The sequence below is a fragment of the Narcine bancroftii genome, chromosome 1 (assembly GCF_036971445.1).
Source record: "Narcine bancroftii isolate sNarBan1 chromosome 1, sNarBan1.hap1, whole genome shotgun sequence".
Taxonomy (NCBI): domain Eukaryota; kingdom Metazoa; phylum Chordata; class Chondrichthyes; order Torpediniformes; family Narcinidae; genus Narcine; species Narcine bancroftii.
Genome location: NC_091469.1, coordinates 158297150 through 158318192, shown reverse-complemented (window position 1 = coordinate 158318192; position 21043 = coordinate 158297150). Strand labels below are relative to the sequence as shown.

At 48.2% G+C, this 21043-nt stretch overlaps 1 protein-coding gene across 2 annotated transcripts in view; it reads right to left on the bottom strand.

The window, feature by feature from the left end:
• Positions 1-21043, bottom strand: part of LOC138765378 (dual specificity testis-specific protein kinase 1-like) — a 147711-nt gene that overhangs the window by 100103 nt on the left and 26565 nt on the right. The gene's annotated exons all lie outside the window — the stretch shown is intronic.

The following is a 21043-nucleotide window of genomic DNA, read 5'->3' as shown; positions in this document are numbered from 1 at the left end:
CCAAAATCTAACTGCACAAAAACCAATCTCTGTCTCCCCAGCCCCCCTACCAAAAAAACCTGCCAAGATTACTGCAAACGAGAGCACCCAATGCACACATGGTTTGCGCCCAAACCGATGCACTACACTACAATCCCCTTGGCTTGCAGTGGGAGGACCCCAAATTCCTGCAGCTGCTGACACGCGGTGGTGGAGTGTGTAGCACTGTAAAGGCACGGTTTCCAAGGCAGGCAGACCTCGACACAGCTGGTGGGTGCGAGAGTGTGAGGCAGTGGGAGGCATGGAGAAATAACTGAGACTCTCAGTTATTTGGCCGAGTCAAGGAGGGAGAATCCAGAGAACCGTGAACCACTACAGCAAAGAAACAGGCCCATCGGCCCATCTACTCTGCGCCAAACTGTTATTCTCCCATTGACCTGCATCCAGTCCATCACCTCCCCCTCCCCACCATACCCTTCCCATCCATGTACCTGTCCAAATTCTTCTTAAATGTTAAATCGAGCCCGCATTCACCACCTCAGCTAGCGGCTCGTTCCACACTCCCACCACGCTCTGTGTGAAGATCCCTCTAATGCAGTGGTTCTCAACCTTTTTCTCTCCACTCACATTCCACCTTAAGGAATCCCTCTGCCATCAGTGCTCTGTGATTAGTAAGGGACTGCTTACAGTGGAATGTGGGTGGGAAAGTAAGGTTGAGAATCACTACTCTTTTGCTTTAGAAAAATTGTCATTGGCCCATTTCCTTTGGAGTTCTGAAACGGTGCACATAACGAGTCAACTAGGGATGATTAAAATAGTGGTTTTCAAACTTTTTCTTTCCACTCACATCCACCTTAAGTAATCCCTTGCTAATCACAGAGCACCAAAGGCATAGGGGATTACTTAAGGTGGTCAGTGAGTGAAAAGAAAAAGTTTGAAAATCACTGCCCAAATGTTCCCCCAACATCTTACTTTCCCCCTTAATCCATGTCCTCTCATTCCTGTCTCACCCAACCTCAGTGGAAAAGCCTGCTTGTTTTCTCTAACTCTACCCCTCATAGTTTTGTACACCCCTATCAAATCTCCCCTCATTCTCATACGCTCCGGGGAATAAAATCCTCTTCTGTTTAATGTTTCCCTGTAATTCAGTTCCTCAAGTCCTGGCAACATCCTTGTAAATCCTCTCTGCACTCCTCCAATCCCACCGATATCTTTCCTGCAGTTAGGTAACCGATGCCAGTGGTGCAGTGGCAAACTTTTAGGTGCCGGAGCTCCTCAAAATCGGGCTGCCACTGAGAATAGTGGAGGGGGGAGGGGAGACTGCTGAGAACTGGGGGAAGAGAGTGAGGCACCAACTGGGTGCATCATAGTCTGGTTTGGAAAATGAAGTAAAAACACAGCCAGGTCCATCACAGGCTCTGACCTCCCTTCCACTGCAGACATCCATGTGAGGCGCTGCCGCAAGAAGACAGCCGACATCATAAATGACCCTCACCAACCTGGTCTTAACCTCTTCCCACTGCTCCCTTCGGACAGAAGGTACAGGAGCCTGAAGACCAGCACCACCTGGTTCAAGAACAAGTTGGCTTTTATCCCCCCAACAGGGATCAGGCTCCTAAATCTCTCTATATTACCGTAACCTTAACCATAAACTGCTCTGTGATCACCAAAAAGTTCCAGTGCTACTGAAATGTCACCCTTTTCTTGCATTAACCACAACTGGAAATATTTATTTATTGATCATTGGGGGATTAGAGGTGGAGAGGGTGAGCAAGTTCCTGGGAGTCACTATCTCGGAGGATCTTTCCTGGCCCCCACACACCAATGGCCTCGTGAAAAGAAAGCACTCCAACGCCTCTATTTCCTCAGGAGTTTGCGGAGGTTTGGTGTGACACCGGAAACCCTGGCAAATTTCCCTACAGAGGTATGGTGGAAAGGGTGCTGACCGGCTGCATCACAGTCTGGTATGAGGACAGCAACGCCCCTGAGTGTAAAGCTCTGCAAAGGTTAGTGGGTGCGGCCCAGGACATCACAGACAAAACCCTCCCCACCATCGAGAACATCTACAGGGAACGCTGCCGTCAAAGAGCAACACCAATCAACAAAGACCCACGCCACCCGGCTCTGTTCTCGCTGCTGCCATCAGCAAAGAGGAATCGGGGCCACGAAACTCGCACCAGCAGGTTCAGGAACAGCCGTTACCCCTCCACTGCCAGACTCCTCAACGACAAACTCAATCAGGAATTGGTTTAAGGACTCTGACTTGTGCACTCTTTTGTTTATTTCATCCCTGCATTGTACAGTCAGTTATTTACATTCGTATGTTGTGCACAGGTTTTTTTGCATTACCAATGAGTGGTAATTCTGCCTGATCCACAGGAAAAAGAACCTCAGGGTTGTATATATCATGAATAGACTCCCAGAATAAATAAGAAATCTGAAATATCGCTCCCTAACCCATGAACGTCTCTACTGTCTCATTTGTACTAGGCATGAGATGTACAATTGGTCTGCTCACAAAACAACTTCTGATCACTGAATCTTGCTACATGAGACAATAAATTTGAACCCTCAATCAAGAATCAGAGCAGTGATGAGAAGAATAGTGAGGATTGGTTGGTCAGGGTTGGATAGGTGCCCGCTACTTCCAGACCCTCCAACCCTGTCCTCATTAGGCAGACACTCCCCTCTGCATTCTCGGTCTTGATGAAGGGTTCCGGCCTGGAACGTCAACCATTCCTGTTCTCCCATGGACGCTGCTCGATCTGCTGGGCTCCTCTGGCAGAGCGCGCGTTGCTCCACATCCCAGCATTCGGAGTCTCTTGGGTTTCACCTTTCCTGGAAATCCTGGCTGTTGATTGTTTAGGAGGAAATTGTTTTTCCACCGAATCTTTTACTTTCAAATCCTTTTTCTAATTGTAAACACTTTGAACAACATCCTTCAACCTTCAGACTCGAGCCAAGATTGCGTCACTGTTTAACCCTCCCATAGCCAGCGAGGCTGCACATTGGCTGGAGCTGCGGTAACTGCAGCCAGGAGAGGGGAGATGCAGCACTGCTCTGAAGGTACAAACCACAAGCTCCTATTTCCAGCGGCTCCATACAGGCTTTAAACTGCCTGGTAAAGGGGCCAAAGGCATTTGTAAGTAGAATCCTGCCACCGCGGAAGTCTGTGCCCTAGAAGGCAGCGCCTGTGCTTGGTGGGGCTGCAGACTCCAGGGGGGAGCAGCGGACAGGCGCAGGGGACCAGAAACAGGGAGAACACCATCACCACCCCACCCCCCCCCCCAACCTGTTCAAGAAGCATAAGAAGAAGAGACGGCCAGGGAGGGACCCTCGCAGGCTGTGGGCGGCCTATGGTCGGGGGATGATGGAGACCGGTGAATGGGAGCCAGGATAAGAGGTTGCCGAGGGCAAGAAGGGCTCGGGTGCTGAAGCCTTCCTGATCGGGCCGGAGGGTTTGGATCTGGAGGTCGGCTTTCCGACTGATCGAACAGAGGCTGCGGGAGGGCTGGAGGCGAATCCACGGACACTCGGCGACTCTTCTTCTGCTCAGAGCTCCGGCCGGTGATCCATTGTCTACCTTGTGGTGTTATATTTTTAATGAAAATAAAAGGAAGCTGGATTCTTAAAGTGCTTGTATACAGTTCTAACTCGGCCATTCTCAATGGGGGCCACGGCACATTTAGTGGGACCACAGACTGAAATCCTAAAATATATTCTATATTTTTCATGCAGTCAGTGGCAGAGCCATAAGGAAGGATCCAACTAAACTTTACTGCTTCACGGGGAGGGGGCCCATAAACTTTGATTTCTCCTTGAAGGAAGGGTTCAGGCCCAAAAGGTCGGCAATATACCTTTGCGTAAGGTCCCGCAATACCTGCCACAGACCTGTCATTAAGCCGGCTTTGCTGGTTTAATGCCAGCATAAAGCTAGGCCAGTGTGTCGTTTTACACAGCAAGCCGGCATTCCCGGGTGCAAAAGAGGCAGGACTTGTAACGCCATAGGATTGGCTTCTAGTGTATAACATACGCACCCATTCCAGTCCTGGTCCCGGGCTGTGGGCTCGCCCTTTCTCTTTTACACATAGACGCCGATTCGGCACTGTGAATTCCCTCTGCTGTGGACCACAATGACCCCCGCTCACCCCATTCCGTGCTCGCACCTTTCACGCAGAAGGCACAGCGCGATGTTCCCGCCTCGAAGTGGCTGTGTAAAAGGGGCTTTGGCCTCCTATAGACGGTGAATAGGCCAGGTGAGTTCCTCCAGCATTTTGGTGTTTTTATTCCTGTCTGCAGCCTATCGTGCTCTCCCCCCCACCACCCCCATAAACTTTGAGCAGGGTCCCAAGGGGCTCAGAGCCAAAGATTGGTCGAGATTGTCTGCTCCAACCATTTCCCCATGTTCCCTTCCTGATCCTCTTCCATACCCGCTCAGGCCCATAGCATTCCTCTTTGATAAAGGGAGCAGTAATTGTCATATACATGTTCCAATGTGCATAGTCTACAAAATTCTAACTTGCTACAGCTGAACAGATACTAAATACAACTGCTTGATTGAATTAAAGACACGAGAAACACAACATAGAGTGATGATAAATATTCAGTTATCCTCGTGCAAAGAAAAGGCATTTTGCAACAGTGCAGACGGTTCTTTGGTGGTGCCGGAGTAGACCCAGATTAGATTAACAAGCAGTGGTTCAAGAGCACTGAGAACTGCCGGAAAGAAATTGTTCCTGAGCCTCGAGGGGGCTGGCCTTCAGGCTTCTATACCTTCTGCCTGAAGGCAGCCATAAAAAGAGGTTGTGACCAGGGCGATGGGGGTCCTTTCTGATGCCGGCTGCCTTCCCGAGGCGGCGCCCCACGGAGATGATTGCCGTGGATGGGAGGTCGGAGCCTGTGATGGACCCAGCTATGAACATAAGAACTTGAAGAATAGGAGCAGGAGTCGGCCGTTCGGCCCGTCGAGCCTGCTCCGCTACTCAATGTGATCACGGCTGATCTGACGATAGGCTCATTTCCACCTGCCTGCCTTTTCCCCATATCCCTTAATTCCCCAACTACGTAAAAATCCATCCAACCCTGTCTTAAATATATTTACTGAAGTTGTCTCCACTACTTTAATGGGTAGCAAATTCCATGGATTCACCACCCTTTGGGGAAAGAAGTTCCTCCTCATCTCCACCCTAAATCTTCTACCATGAACCTTGAGTCTATGTCTCCTAGTTCTGGTCTCCCCCACCAATGAAAACATCTTACCTACCTCGATCTTATCTGTACCTTTCATAATTTTATACGTTTCTATAAAATTCCCTCTCATTCTTCTGAATTCCAGTGAGTACAGTCCCAGACAACTCAATCTTTCCTTACAGGCCAACTCCTTCATCTCTGGAATCAACCTGGTGAACCTCCTCTGCACCACCTCTAAAGCCAGTGCTGCATTTCAGAAAAAATAACCAGAATAGGACATATACAGATAAGGGGAGGGCACTGAGGTTCGCAGAGGAACAGAGGGACCTGGGGGTTTATGGTACAGAGTTCACTGAAGGTGGATTCCCATGTAGACTGGGTGGTTAAGAAGGCATATGGTATGCTGTCCTTCATAAATCATAGCGTAGAGTATAGGAGCTGGGAAGTGATGCTGCGGCTGTTTAAGGCATTGGTGAGGCCTGGTTTGGAGTACTCTGCTCAGTTCTGGTCTCCAAATTATAGGAAGGATATAGATAAGGTGGAGAGGGTGACGAGAAGGTTTACAAGGATGTTGCCTGGCTTACAGCATCTGGATTACAGGGAGAGATTAAGGAGACTGGGACTTTATTCATTGGAACGTAGACGACTGAAAGGGGACTTGATAGAGGTTTTTAAAATTATGAAGGGAATAGATAGACTGGACGTGAGTAGACTCTTACCCCTGAGGGCAGGGGAGGTTGGAACAAGAGGGCATAAATTAAGGGTAAGGGGGCAAAACTTTAAGAGAAATGTTAGAAGAGGATTTTTCACTCAGTGAGTGGTGGCAGAATGGGGAATGATCTTCCAAAAGAGATAGTTGCAGCAGGGTCCCTCCTGTCATTAAAAAAAAGGTTGGATGTGTACATGGAGGTGAAGAAGTTGGAAGGTTATGGGCAGAGAGCGGGAGGGTTGAGCTAGTGGAGCTGTTCAAGTGAACCAGCGCGGATTCGAAGGGCCGACATGGCCTGTTTCCGTGCTGTAAATTGTTATATGGTTATATCTTTCCTTAATTAAGAAGACCAAAACTGCATACAGTAGGAAAGATCTGTGTTCTTGGGCAGTTGAATTCCCAAATCAGGCTGTGATGCAGTCAGTCAGTGTACCTGTAGAAGTTTGTTAGAGCATCTGACGACATGTCGCATCTCCTCAAGACTCATCATATATAAAGCTACACACATTTTCTGTGTGGTTTAACTGCAGATGTCACCATGCCTCGTGACATTCCTGGTTGCATTTTGGCTGCTTCCTTGCATTGAATTGTTATTGCCACTATACAGAGAGAAAGAGCTATCTTTCAGGATGTAATGAGCAGGACAGACAAAGGAGAGGCAGTGGATAGTGCGCACTTGGATTTTCAGAAAGCCTTTGACAAGTGACTAGTGGTGGGCCTCTGGGATCAGTACTGGGACCATTGTTGTTTGTTGTCTATATCAATGATCTGGATGATAATGTGGTAAATTGGATCAGCAAGTTTGCAGATGACACTAAGATTGGAGACGTTGTGGACAGCGAGGAAGGTTTTCAAAATTTGCAGAGGGATCTGGACCAACTGGAAAAATGGGCTGAAAAACGGCAGATGGAATTTAATGCAGACAAATGTGAGGTGGTGCATTTTAAAAGGACAAACCAAGATAGCATGTACACAGTAAATTGTAGGGCACTGAGGAGTGCGGTAGAACAGAGGGATCTGGGAATACAGATACATAATTCCCTGAAAGTGGCGTCACAAGTGGATAGGGTTGCAAAGATAGCTTTTGGCATCTTGGCCTTCATAAATCAAAGTATTGAGTACAGGAGTTGGGATGTTATGTTAAAGTTGTACAAAGCCAAATTTGGAGTGTTGTTTGCAGTTTTGGTCACCTAACTACATGAAAGATATCAGTAAGTTAGAAAGAGTACAGAGAAGATTTACACGGATGTTGCCGGACTTTAGGAACTGAGTTACAGGGAAAGGTTAAACAGGTTAGGACTTTATTCCCTGTAGCGTAAAAGAATGAGGGGAGATTTGATAGAGGTATTTAAAATTATGAGGGAGACAGACAGAGTAAATGTAGATAGGCTTTTTCCACTGAGGGTAAGTGAGATACAAACCAGAGGGCATGGTCTAAGGATGAAAGGTCTTGAGGGAACATTAAGGGTAACTTCTCCACAGAGAGGATGGTGGGAGTGTGTGGAACCATTTGCCAGCTGAAGTGGTGAATGTGGGATCAATTTTAACTTTTTAAGAAGAATTTGGACAGTTAATGGATGGGAGAGGTATGGAAAGCTGTGGTCGGGTTGTAGGTCAGTAGGACTAGAAGGGCCTGTTTTGGTGCAGTTTTGTTCTATGGTTCCATGGTTCTAAGGTGCCATACACAAGGGTGCTAAACAAGATTGGAGCCCATGGTATCACAGGAAAGGTACCAGCAGATTGGCTGACTGGCAGAAGGCAAAGAAGCTTTTTTCTGGCTGCCTGCCAGTGACCAGTGGTGTTCCACAGGGATCGGTGTTGGGTCCACTGCTTTTCATGTTGTTTGTAAATTATTTAGTTGACGGAATTGGTGCCTTTGTGGCCAAATTTGCCAATGACACAAAGAGAGATGGAGAGGGGGAGGGTAGAGTTCAGGAAACAGGGAGACTGCAGAAGATCTTGGACAGGTAGGAGGAAGGCGCAAAGCAGTGGCGGATGGAATGCAGGGTGGGGAAGTGTGTGGTCAATCACTTTGTTAGAAGGTGTAAAGAAGCAGACTGTTTTCTAAATAGGGAGGGAATTGAGAAAACAGGGGTCAAAGGGACCTGGGAATTCTGGTGTAGGATTCTGTGCAGGTTAACTTCCAGGTTGAGTCAGTAGTGGGGAAGGCAGATGAAATGTTAGTATTTGAGAGGTTTGCAATAGATTTAATCCTGAGGCTTTATGGGTTTGGCCATACCATGTATTGTGAGTAGTTTTTGGCCACATAGATGAGGGATAATGTTGGAGAGGGTCCAGAGGATACTCTCGAGAATGAACCCAGGGATGAGAGCATTAACATACGAAGAGCATTTCATAGTTCTGGCCTGCACTCACTGGAGTTCTGAAGGATGAGGGGGATCTCATTGAATTGGGCTGGATAGGATGGAAGTGGAGAAGATGTTTCTAGTTGTGGGAGAGTCGAGAACCAGAGAGCACAGCCTCAGAAAAGGACGTCCCTTAAAAACAGAAAGGGAGAAGAAGTTTCTTCTGCTGGAGATGGGTGAATCTGCAGAATTTGTTGCCACAGACAGCTGTGGAGACCAAGTCATTGGATATATTTAAAGAGGAGGCTGATAGGTTCTTGATTTGTAAGGGTGTCAAAGGTTATGGGGAGAAGGATGAGGGCAAGAGGAAAAAAATACATCAGCATTATTCGAACAGTTCAGTAGACTTGATGGGCTGAATGGCCTAATTAGGCTCCTACAGCTTATGGACAATCCAGGAAAGTCAGCCACTATATAGTGCAAGAATAAACACAGTACAGGGTATTCGAATGTTGACAGGCAAGGACAGAGAAAGGTTGTTCCCTGCGGTGGGCGCGTCTAGGACAGGAGGGCACAACTTCAGGACTGAAGGGCATCCACTGCGGAGAAATTTCTTCAGCTAGAGGGTGGTGAATCTGTGGAGTTTGTTGCTATGGGCGGTTGTGGAGCCGGGAGATTGGGTGTATTTAAAACAGAGATAGGTTCTTGATTAGCCAGGGCATCATAGGTTATGGGGAGAAGGCCGGGCAGTGGGGCTAAGTGGGGAAATGGATCAGCTTGTGATTGAATGGTGGGGCAGACTCGATGGGCTGAGTGGCCTATTTCTGCTCCTATCTCTCATGGTCTCATCTCTCACTGCAATTGTGACTTCTTATTAACAGACAAGTTTCTTTCCCTCGCCTCATGAACTGCGCCTTAGTACACTAATCATACACAACTCCAATGCCACAATACGGTCTGTGCTATTGTAATGCCGCCTTTTTCCATGTATAATGGTAACTGTGAATATCCATTATTTTTGAGTTAAATATCTTTTAAGTTTCATGTCACGTCGACTACTGCAGCCTTCTTCACGGGGAGTACCCGTTCGGTTGCAGCAAGTAAGAATCCCGGTGCATGTGAACCTTGTACAATGTGTATGACAATAAACTTGTCATCATTTGTCATTTCAGGGAGTCCAGGACTTGCAAAAGATGCTACACAAATGCAAGTCTCACCTTGTTCTCTTTGTTGAGCCACACTAGAGCGTCTGCAGATGCCAGGGTCGGGGACAATACACAGATGTGTTGCAGATGCTTGGGTCTCTCTGACGGGAGTTCTGCGAGAGCCTCTCTGATGGCTCCCTTCTGTTATCCTTTTAATCGTTGTATTAAAAATGTAATATGCATGACATACTTCAACTTTTCCCTGCCGTGAGCCTTGCCCGCGCCCATAACAATAGGAGAAAGAGAAGTAAAGGAGGGTCCCTTCAGAGTCGCTGAGTGTCCGTAGATTCACCTCCAGTCCTCCCGCAGTCTCTGCAGCCGAACAGTCTCCTGTTCAAACCATCGGGAACCTGGATCCGTCACAATAAGGAAACCGTCAGCATCTGTGGCCCATTCAGGAGTTCCTCTTGCCCTCAGCACCCGCTCCCAAGATCCAGTCTCTAGATGCCCGCAGCCCGTGCGGGTCCTCCCACCGCTGAGCCTCTCGCTGGTCCGCTGCCACGGTCGCCATCCTGACCATCTCCTTCTCACCATGGGGAGGGATGGGGGGGGGGGGGGTTTTGTCCTGTTTCTGTTGCCCTGCGCCAATCCGCTGATCCCCAGTGTCTGCAATTGTTTGAGGTATGCTGCCCAGCACAGGTGTCGGCACCTTGGGCACAGACACCATGGTTGCAGGATTTTTTTTTTTAAAAATCGTTAGCTCCTCTAACAGGGCGTTTAAAGTCTGTATGGGGCCGTCGGCAACAGGACCGGGCAGTAGGGCTCTGGAGAGCAGTGCTGTGTCTGTGCCCCTTGCTCTCCTGGGTCTACACCAGCGGCAGAGCTGCAGTTTCAGCATGTATGGCTTTCTTAATTCCTTGGCAGTGAACTTCATTCCGTTAATTCCTGACTCCCCACAGCCTGGACCCCCGTGTTGAATGTATCTTGGCAAGAGGGTGAAAGCCCAGGGGTGAGCTCCTTTCAGCTGGTGCCTTTCACAGAGCCCACAGCGAGGCAGAACTGTTTGGGGGGGGGGGGGGGGAGCAGTGGAGATTCACTCACAGAACTTCTTGTGTGGCAGACGCTGTGTTTTACTGAATCAATCTAAACTCCCCTTAGCTAACCCCAGTCCCTGATCTCTCCCCTCTGACCTCAACAACCAAACCTCCAAAATCTGAAATTAAACACAGAGATGCTGAACTGCGCAGGACTGTCTTTGCCCCAAATGGCTGACTGATTTTGGGCACGAATGTGGCGGCAGTTACTTCTTTGTTCCTCTCTCTCAGACAGCTTCTCCCCCTCTCCCCATCCTCTGCCCTCCCTCTCTCCCCAGTCTATTCCTCCTTCTCTTTCTCCATACTGAAACATCCCTCCCTTTCTCCACTCGACCATCTTCTTTCCTCCCACTTTCTCCTCACATCCACCCTGCTCTTTTGTTCCTCATTCTTTCTCCATCTCTCCACCCATCTTGACTCTCCAACTCTGTCCTTCTCTCCCACCTCTTTTCCTACTCTCCTCTTTCCGTCTCTCCACCCCTTCTGTCTCTGTGCTTTTCCACCCCCCTCTCTGTCTTGCTCCTTTCTCTTCATCTCTCCCACCTCTCCTCTCTCTCTTGCTCATTCCCCTCCTCTCTCTCTCTCTCTCCTCAATCTTGCTCTCCCCTACCCAGCTCTCTCTCTCACAGACCCCTCTCTCTGGATCTCCCTCCTCTCTATCTCTCTCCCTTCCCTCTCCCACCCTTATCCTCTCTCCCCCACCCCTTCACATTCTCTCACTATCCCATCTGTCTCTCTCTCTCTCTCGCTCTCTAATTCTCTTTGCTCTCTCTGGTACCCCCCACTCCCCCCCCCCCCACCTGTCTTTTCTCCCTTTTCTCCTCTTGCTCTTTCTCTCACTCCCAACCTCTCCCTGCCTTCTCTCTCTTTCTCTCTCTCGGTCTCTCTCCCATCCCAACCCTCCTCTCTCTCTCTCTCTCTCTCTCTCTCTCTCTCTCTCGCGCGCGCGTGCCCCAACCCTGCCACTCTCGAAACAGTCTGAGTAATTCCAGTTTTTATTTCTATAACATGTCCGATCTCACATTGCCCTGGCTTTGAGGTTCCCTCAAAATCACAAGACAGAAGCATGGAACCTCCAACTGAGCACACCAGGGGGCCCTGTCAGTGAGCTTCCACATCACCAGCCCTTCTGGAGGTGAGCAATACGCCCCCACCCCCACCCCCCCCACCCCATCTCTAGCAGCGAGTTACACCTCTTTGAGAATTGTTCAGGGCTCTGTGTGATTGCCACCCCCCCCACCCCCACTCCAGACTTGCTAGGGACCCTGACAAAGGAGAAGGAGTGGTTTACCAGGCTTGCCCATGCTTTGCATTTGACAAACAATGTTGACAGAATGGAGAGGAGCCATTCAGCCCTGCTGGACTGGACCAGCTCTTCACCAAATCCAGCTAATGATGGGTGTGCTTGGGAAGGGTTGCATTGTAGGTTTATACAGGTCGGCAATAATATGCAGGACCAAAGGGCCTATTAGAACATATAATAATTACAGCACAGAACAGGCCCTTTACCAACCTGTGTAAACCTACTCCACAACAATCTAATCCTTCCCAACCTCACACCCATAACCCTCTATTTTTCTGACATCCATGTGCCTGTTGAAGAGCGATGAAACGTTGGTGATGTATCTTTACCTTTGCTGCCTGAAGGCACTGTTTGACCTGCTGAGTTTCTCCAGCATTTGCGTGTGTTTTCACTTAACCACCATTGTGAACAGAATCTTGCGTTTTACCTCTGAGCCTTCATACTGGGTGCAGGAGTCGGGATGTTATGGTGAATTTGTAAAAAGAGGCCAGGTTTGGTCGCCTAACTACAAGCGAGATATCAATAAGATTGAAAGAGTGCAGAGGTGATTTACAAGGATCTTGCCAGGATTTGAGGAGCTGAGTTACAGGGAGATGTTAAATTTGTTATGACTTTATTTCCAGGAGCCTCGGAGCACAAGGGAACATGTGACTGAGGTGTACAAAATTATGAGGGGTAAATCCAAACCGGGTTTTTCCACTGAGACAAGAACTAGAGGACGTGGGGGTAAGGGCGAAAGATTAACATTTTGGGCCAGGGTGGGGGGACTTCTTCACTCAGAGTGTGGAACGAGCTGCCAGCAGAGGCTGTAGATGCAGACTCGACAGCGAGAAGGAAGAGAAGACTGGATAGGTTCGTGGAATGGAGGGCTGTGGTCAGGGTTCACCTCGATGGGTCCAGGCAAAATAATAGTTGGGCATAGGCCAGATGAGCCAAAGGACCTGCTTCTCTGCTCTAAGGTCCTTGCAAAAATCCCTCATTCCAGTAAATCCCTCTCCAAGGCGTGGTGCTTAGAACAAGACACAATGGCCAAGCCGTGGCCAAACCAGTGTAGGCTGATTGAAACACCCTTCCGCTTATAGTTGAGGAAGCCAAGGCACTTCTCTGCTTTGTAAAATCACTTCAACGCTGATAGAATGCTACAGCCCAGGTCAGGCCCTTCAGCCCTTGATGTGGTGCCAACCAAAAAAAAAAACAAAACCCTACCTCGTAACCCCCTTCATTTGCCTGTCTGAGAGTCTCCGAAAGGCCCCTAATGTTTCAGCCTCCGCCACCACTCCTGGTGAGGCATTCCAGACTCCCACAACTTTCTGTGTATAAAAACTTACCCCTGAGGTCTCCCCTAAACTTCCCTCCCTTCACTTTGTAGAGTTTCTGATGTTTGCTACTCCTGCTCTGGGAAACAGGTGTTGGCTGATCTATAGCCCCTTTCCCACTAGCATCTCAGTTCACTGGCCATGCAGTGTCCTGGGATAGGAAGCCCTCTTCCACTGAGTAGCTCTGGAAAGACAGATTAAGATTACCAAATTTTAAAAATTATCACAAAGCAGCTCAATTAAGATTCCTGTCCTCCTGTATTCAAATTGGAAAAAAAACAGCATGGGTTCAGATCGAAATGAATAAAATAGGAGAAATTAACCCTGTATGTGCGTGTATTTGTGTGGGCACGTGTATGTTTGTGTGTGGGCATGTGCATGTGTTTGTGTGTAGGCACATGTATATATTTGTGTGTAGGCATGTGTTCATGCATGTGTTTGTGTGCACATATGTATGTGCGCATTTTTGTGCACGTGTATGCACTTCTACAACCGTGTGCGCAGCGTGCATGAGTGTGCACGTTGGTATGCGCGTGTGTGTTTGTGGTGGGTGGGTGGGGGTTTGTGTGTGCCCGCATGTGTATGTGCCTGTGCATGTGTATGCTGGGGGGGGGGGGTTGTATGCATGCGTGTCTTGGGCTTGCTTGTGTGTAAAAGTGGAAATACACAGGTGTGTTTTCATGCACATGTGTTCGTGTTTGTGGGTTCAGACATACAGCAGTCAGGAGAATGCCCCACAGGGATGTTCTCACGTCTGTGTTCAGCACACACATGACACCTTCTTCATATATGCCATCAGATAAAAATATTCTTGTATCCTTTTATATTTTATCTTCATAATTTGACCTAATAATATACTCAAATCTTTCCTGAAGTACGACCCCCACCGACAAATGGTTTTATTTTGGTCACAAATAAACCCCAGATAAAACCCTAAAGCAAACTTAAAAGGATCACAAGATATAGGACCAAAATAGCCCATTCGGCCAGTTGAGTCCCGTCTGCCATTCCATCCTGAGCTGATCCATTCTCCCACTCAGCCCCTGCTTTCTCCCCATAACCCTGACAATTCAGATACCTGTCAGTCTCTGCCTTCAATACACCCAATCACCTGACTGCCACAGCCGCCCTTGGCCGCAAATCCAGAGGTTCACTGCTCTCCAGCTGAAGAAATTGCCCTGCATCTCTGTTCTAAGTGGGTGCCCTTCCATCCTGAAGTTGTGCCCTCTGGTCCTAGACTCTCCCACCATTAGAAACAACCTTCCTACATCTACTGTAAGTCTGACGTCTGTGGTGGGCAAGTTGATGGAAAGTGTTCTTAGGGATGGTATTTACAAATATTTGGAGGTATAGGGATTGATAGGGAGTAATCAGCATGGTTTTGTCAGGGGTAGATCATGCTTGACAAACCTGATTGAGTTCTTCGAGGGGGTTACAAAAAAGGTTGATGAAGGGAAAGCTGTGGATGTTGTCTATTTGGACTTTAGTAAAGCTTTTGACAAAGTTCCCCACAGGAGGTTAGGAAAAAAGGTGGAGGCATTAGGTATAAATGAGGAGGTAGTGAAATGGATTCAGCAGTGGTTGGATGGAAGGTGTCAGAGAGTAGTGGTAGAAAATTGTTTGTCCAATTGGAGGCCGGTGACTAGTGGAGTTCCTCAGGGTTCGGTCCTGGGTCCACTATTGTTTGTTATATATATTAACGATCTGGAAGTAGGGGTAGAAAATTGGATAAGCAAGTTTGCGGATGATACAAAGATTGGTGGTGTTGTGGACAGTGAGGTAGATTACCATAGATTAAAAGGTGATTTAGGAAGGCTGGAGGTGTGGGCTGAGAAATGGCTGATGGAATTTAATACAGATAAATGTGAGGTGCTGCATTTTGGAAAGGCAAATTTAAATAGGTCATATACATTGAATGGTAGACAATTGAGGAGTGCAGAGCAACAAAGGGATTTAGGAGTTGTGGTAAATAGTACCCTCAAGGCTGATACTCAGGTAGATGGTGTGGTGAAGAAGGCATTTGGAATGTTGTCCTTCATAAATCGGAGTATTGAATTCAAGAGTAGGGAGGTTATGATGAAATTGTACAAGGCATTGGTGAGGCCAAATTTGGAGTACTGTGTACAGTTTTGGTCACCAAATTATAGGAAAGATATAAACAAAATAGAGAGAGTGCAGAGAAGGTTCACGAGAATGTTGACAGGATTTCAGGGTCTGAGTTACAGGGAAAGGCTGTGCAGACTGGGGCTTTTTTCTCTGGAGCGTAGAAGATTGAGAGGGGACTTGATAGAGGTGTTTAAGATTTTAAAAGGGACAGACAGAGTAAATGTGGATAGGCTTTTTCAATTAAGAAAGGGGAGATTCAAACTAGAGGACATGGTTTAAGATTGAAGGGGGAAAATTATAAGGGGAACATGAGGGGAAATTTCTTTACGCAGAGGGTGGTGGGGATGTGGAATGAGCTTCCGGCAGACGTGGTCGAGGCGGGATCATTGGTTACATTTAAGGAAAGACTGGATCGTTACATGAATAGGAGGGGACTAGAGGGGTATGGACCGGGTGCTGGTCAGTGGGACTAGGAGGGTGGGGATTTGCTACGGCATGGACTAGTAGGACCGAACTGGCCTGTTCTGTGCTGTAAGTGGTTATGTGGTTACTCTGTCCATGCCTTTCAATGTTTGACGTGCGATGTGATGTGATCCACTTTATTGTCAATACCAGCCATTGAAACATATATAACCGTATAACAATTACAGTAGGGAAACAGGCCATCTCGGCCCTTCTAGTCTGCACCAAACCAAGTCCTCTCCTCCAATCCCACCTACCTGCACCTGCCCATATCCCTCCATTCCCCTCCCATCCATATACCTATCCAATTTTTCCTTAAATGGCAAAATGGACCCTACCGCCACTACTTCTCCTGGTAAATCATTCCACTCAGCCACCAGTCTCTGAGTGAAGAAGCTCCCCCTCATGTTACTTCTAAATTTTCCCCCTTAACTCTCAACTCGTGATCTCTTGTTTCAATCTCTCCTACCCTCAATGGTAAAAGCCGATCCACATCAACTCTATCTATCCCCCTCATAATCTTAAATACCTCTATCAAATCCCACCCCCCCCCCACCTTCTACTCTCCAAGGAATAAAGACCTAATCTACTTGATCTTTCCTTGTCATCTAGATTCTATAACCCATGTAGCATTTTCATAAATCTTCTCTGCCCTCTATCCACCTTGTTGATATCTTTCCTATAATTCGGAGACCAGAACTGCCCACAGTATCTAAATTTGGCCTCACCAATGCCTCGAACAGTATCAACGTCACTTCCAAACTCCTGTATTCTCTGCTTTGATTTATAAAGGCCAGCCTACTAAAAGCCTGCTTCCCTACCCTATCAAGAGAATATGGTTAATGATTAATAAATATATAGTATAGAACATAGAAGATAGGAGCAGGAGTAGGTCATTCGACCCTTCGAGCCTGCTCCGCCATTCAACGAGATCATGGCTGATCTTAAAAGTTCAGTACCCCGTCCCCGCCTTCTCTCCGTAACCTTTAATACCCTTATACTGAAAAAATAGATCTAATTCCCTCTTAAATATATTTAATGAACCTGCCTCTACTGCCCTCTGTGGCAATGAATTCCACAGATTCACCACCTTCTGGGTCAAGAAATTCCTCCTCATCTCGGTCCTAAATGGTTTGCCTATTATCCTCAAACCATGGACCCGGGTTCTGGATTTTCCCATCCTTGGAAACATCCCATCTGCATCCATTCTGTCCAGTCCTGCCAGAATTTTATAGGTCTCTATGAGATCCCCTCTCAATCTTCTAAACTCCAGCAAGTACAATCCCAATTTGCGCAATCTTTCCTCCTAAGTCATTCCTGCCATTCCAGGTATCAGCCTGGTGAATCGCCTCTGCACTCCCTCCATTGCAAGAACATCCTTCCTTAGATAAGGTGACCAAAACTGCACACAATACTCCAGGTGGGGTCTCACCAAGGTCCTGTACAGCTGCAGTAAGGTATCCTTGTTCCTATACTCAAACCCTCTTGATATGAAGGCCAACATACCATTTGCCTTTTTAACCACCTGCTGTACCTGCATGCTCGCCTTCAGAGACTGGTGCACAAGAACCCCTAGGTCTCTCTGCACTTCCCCATCTCTTAATCTATTGCCATTCAAATAGTAATCTGCCCTCCAGTTTGTATTACCAAAGTGGATAACCTCACATTTATCCACATTGTAGTGCATTTGCCATGGATCTGCCCAGTCCCTCAATTTATCCAAATCATACTGGAGCTTCCTGACCCCCTCTATGTGGTTTATTTTCTTTTCTTTTTTCCTCTTTGGGGGGAGGGGGGGTTTTTGGGGGAAAATATAAATCTTTTTGTATCATCTTGTTTAATACGAGTGATAAATCAATAAATAAAAAATTTTCCCCAAAAAATGGGAAGGGGAGGGAATACTGAGATGAAAGGGGGAGGGGGTCGGGGTCAATGAGATGGGGGAGGGAAGGGAGAAGGGTTTGGAGAGATGGGAAGGGTCAGTGGGATGGGAGGGGAGGGGGTCAGTGGGATGGGAGGGGGAGAGGTCAGTGGGATGGGAGGGGGAGAGGTCAGTGGGATGGGAGGAGGTCAGAAGGGGAGGGGTTCAGTGAGATGAGAGGAGTTCAGTGAGATGAGAGGGGTCAGCGGGATGGGATGGGAAGGGGAGGGATTCGGTGGGATGAGAGGGGTTAGTGGGGTGAGAAGGGTCAGTGGGAAGGGAGGGGTTCGGTGGGATAAGAGGGGTCAGTGGGAAGGGAAGAGTCAGTGGGGTGGAAGGGGGAGGGGAGGGGGTGGGAAAGGGAGAGGTTCGGTGGGATGAGAGAGATCAGTGGGATGGGAGGGAGAGAGGTCAGTGGGATAGGATCTGGGTTCCTGTTCCCACTAGAGGAGATGTCAAGAGTGAGTCGCAGAGGTCCCAGTGAGACTGCCCTCCCCGCTGTGGATGTTCAGACACTCAAATTCCCACAATATTCCCTCCTGTGATGCAATGATTTACTCCCTCCCAATCCTCTGAATGGCCAACAACTCAGGGAGAATTCCCTCACCTTCATGGATCATATGTGTGCTGAACACGGACGTGAGAACATCCCTGTGGGGCATTCTCCTGACTGCTGTATGTCTGAACCCGCAAACACGGACACACGTGCATGAAAACACACCTGCGCATTTCCACTTTTACACACAAGCAAGCCCAAGACACGCATGCATACACCACCCCCAGCATACACATGCACAGGCATATACACATACGCATGCACACACACCCACCCACCCACCACAAACACACATGCGCATATCAACGTGCACACTCATGCCCGCTGCGGACACAGTTGCAGAAGTGCATACACACGCACAACATGCGCACATATATATGTGCACATACAAACACATGCATGAACACATACATGCCTACACACAAACATATACATGCCCACACACAAATACGCGCACATGCCCACACACAAATACGCGCACATGCCCACACACAAATACGCGCACATGCCCACACACAAATACGCGCACATGCCCACACACAAATACGCGCACATGCCCACACACAAATACGCGCACATGCCCACACACAAATACGCGCACATGCCCACACACAAATACGCGCACATGCCCACACACAAATACGCGCACATGCCCACACACAAATACGCGCACATGCCCACACACAAATACGCGCACATGCCCACACACAAGCCCCACCCACAAACACAGGGGAGCACAAGAAGGAGGGTCAGGCAGAATATTAAATAGCTAAACTTCCAGCTAGTTTAATAATGGAGCAGCGCCTTTTTAAACACGGTGCAGATCTCTGCCTAATGATTATAATTATGTTTTGAGGAATCATTTACTAATTTTACAATGATTCTGGAATGTTTGACATAAATAGAAGGTGCCGTACAAATATTTAAACTGCAAACACAGCCAGCAAATCCGGGTCTGTCGTGACAATTTCCAAAAGATAAGCAAAGAGCTTTAACAACTGCCAAATTAGCCAAATTCAGTCAAGAGTTGGCCAAGATCATGATGCAGACAGTTCACTCCTGTCAGAGCAAAGCAAGAGATGAGGCTGCAGAGCCAGGGAAACAGGCCACTTGGCCCATCAAGTCCATGATGACCTTCAAGCACCGATTAACTGTATATACCTGTGTAATAGTCAAGATTTTGGGACCAATCTTTCAGGTCAAATGTGGGGGGGGAGGGTCAATTTTTACATGAGTCATATAACATGGAGCAGAACAGCACAGTACAGACCCTTCGGCCTGCGATGCTGCACTTTTAAAAAAATACTAACCCTACCCTACCTCTCTTTTTCTTCCACCCATGTGTCTGTCTAAGAGACTCTTAAATTCCCCCAATGTTCCAGCATCCACCACCATCCCTGGCAAGGCATTCCAGGCCCCCACAACTCTCCATGTAAAAAAAAAACATACCCCTGAGGTCTCCCTTAAACTTCCCTCCCTCCACTCTGTACACATGCCGTCTGGTGTTTGCTGATCCTGCCCTGGGAAACAGCCACTGGCTGTCCACTTTATCTATGCCTCTCATCATCTTGTAGACCTCTATCAACTCTCCTCACCTCCTTCTCTGCTCCCCGAAGAGAAAAGTCCCAGCTCGGCTAACCTTGCGTCATAAGACTTGTTTCTCAATCCAGGCAACATCCTGGTCAATCTCCTCTGCACCCTCTCCATAACTCCCACATCCTCCCTATAATACTCATGTAATAGTTGAGTTTTGGGACCTATTTGTTTGGGTCAAGTTTGGGGGAGTGGGGGGGAGGGGAGGAATATGACTTTTGCCTGTGATAAGTGCCTGCGTTGTTCAGATGGCTGGGACTGGGTGGTAAGTCCGCATTCAGGTGATTGGGGGGGGGGGGGGGGAACGTTGAGAGCTCGGATGAGAAGGCGGCCGGGGCATAGGAGTGAGTCTGTGGTCGAGTCATCGGAGGTCTAGTGTTCGGGCAACCGGGGAGAGGGTTTGCGGTTGGGGCGTCGGGAGCTCGGGTGGGTGGGCAGCCGGGGCGCGAGTTTGGGGCCAGGGCTCTGGTGGCTGGGTCGTGGGTCTGGGGTCATGCTGTCGGGAGCTCCAATGGGTGGGTGGCAGGAGCCTAGGAGAGAATTTGTGGCTGGGGCGTTGGGAGCCCTGGTGTTGGGTTGCTGGATCGAGGGTCCGAGGTCAGGGCATTGGGAGAGTGGGCGGGCACCGCATGGACCCATGATCAGGGCATCAGTAGCTCGGAGAGGTGGGCTGTCAGGTCGAAAAAATAGGGGTGACTATCTTAAGGAAAACATGGGATTTTTAGGCCAAAAGTGGGGATGGGATTTGACTATGACATGGTATTGAGTATATGGACATATTCTACACTCAGTGGTGGTCAACCTATTTCAGAGGATTCTGTAATTACAGAGGTTCGACAAGCATACAGAGAAGCAAGGCCTTCTCAGGGATAGTCAGCGTGGTTTTGTGAGGGGCAGGGCGTGCCTCATGAACCTTGTTGAGCTCTTCGGGGAAGTAATGCAAGAATTTGGTGAAGGTAAGGCTGTGGATGTGGTGAAAATGGATCTTAGTAAGGCATTTGCCAAGGTCCTCCATGAAAGACTCATTCATGAAGTCATGACGCATGGGATACATGGAAACTTAGATAGAATTCAGGAGAATGAAGGGGGGCACCTCACAGAAGCATTTCGAATGTTGAAAGGCCTGTATAGGGTAGTTATGGCAAAGTTGTTTCCTATGGTAGGGGAGTATAGGACAAGGGGACACACATTCAGGATTGAAGGGCGCCCATTTAAAACACAGCCTGAGAGAGGAGAACCTCTGGAATTTGCTGTTGAGGCCAGGTCGTTGGGTGCATTTAAGACAGAGATTGATATGGATCTGAATAGTCAAGGCATCAGAGTATGGGGAGAAAGAAGGCAGGGGATTGGGCTACCGACCGCC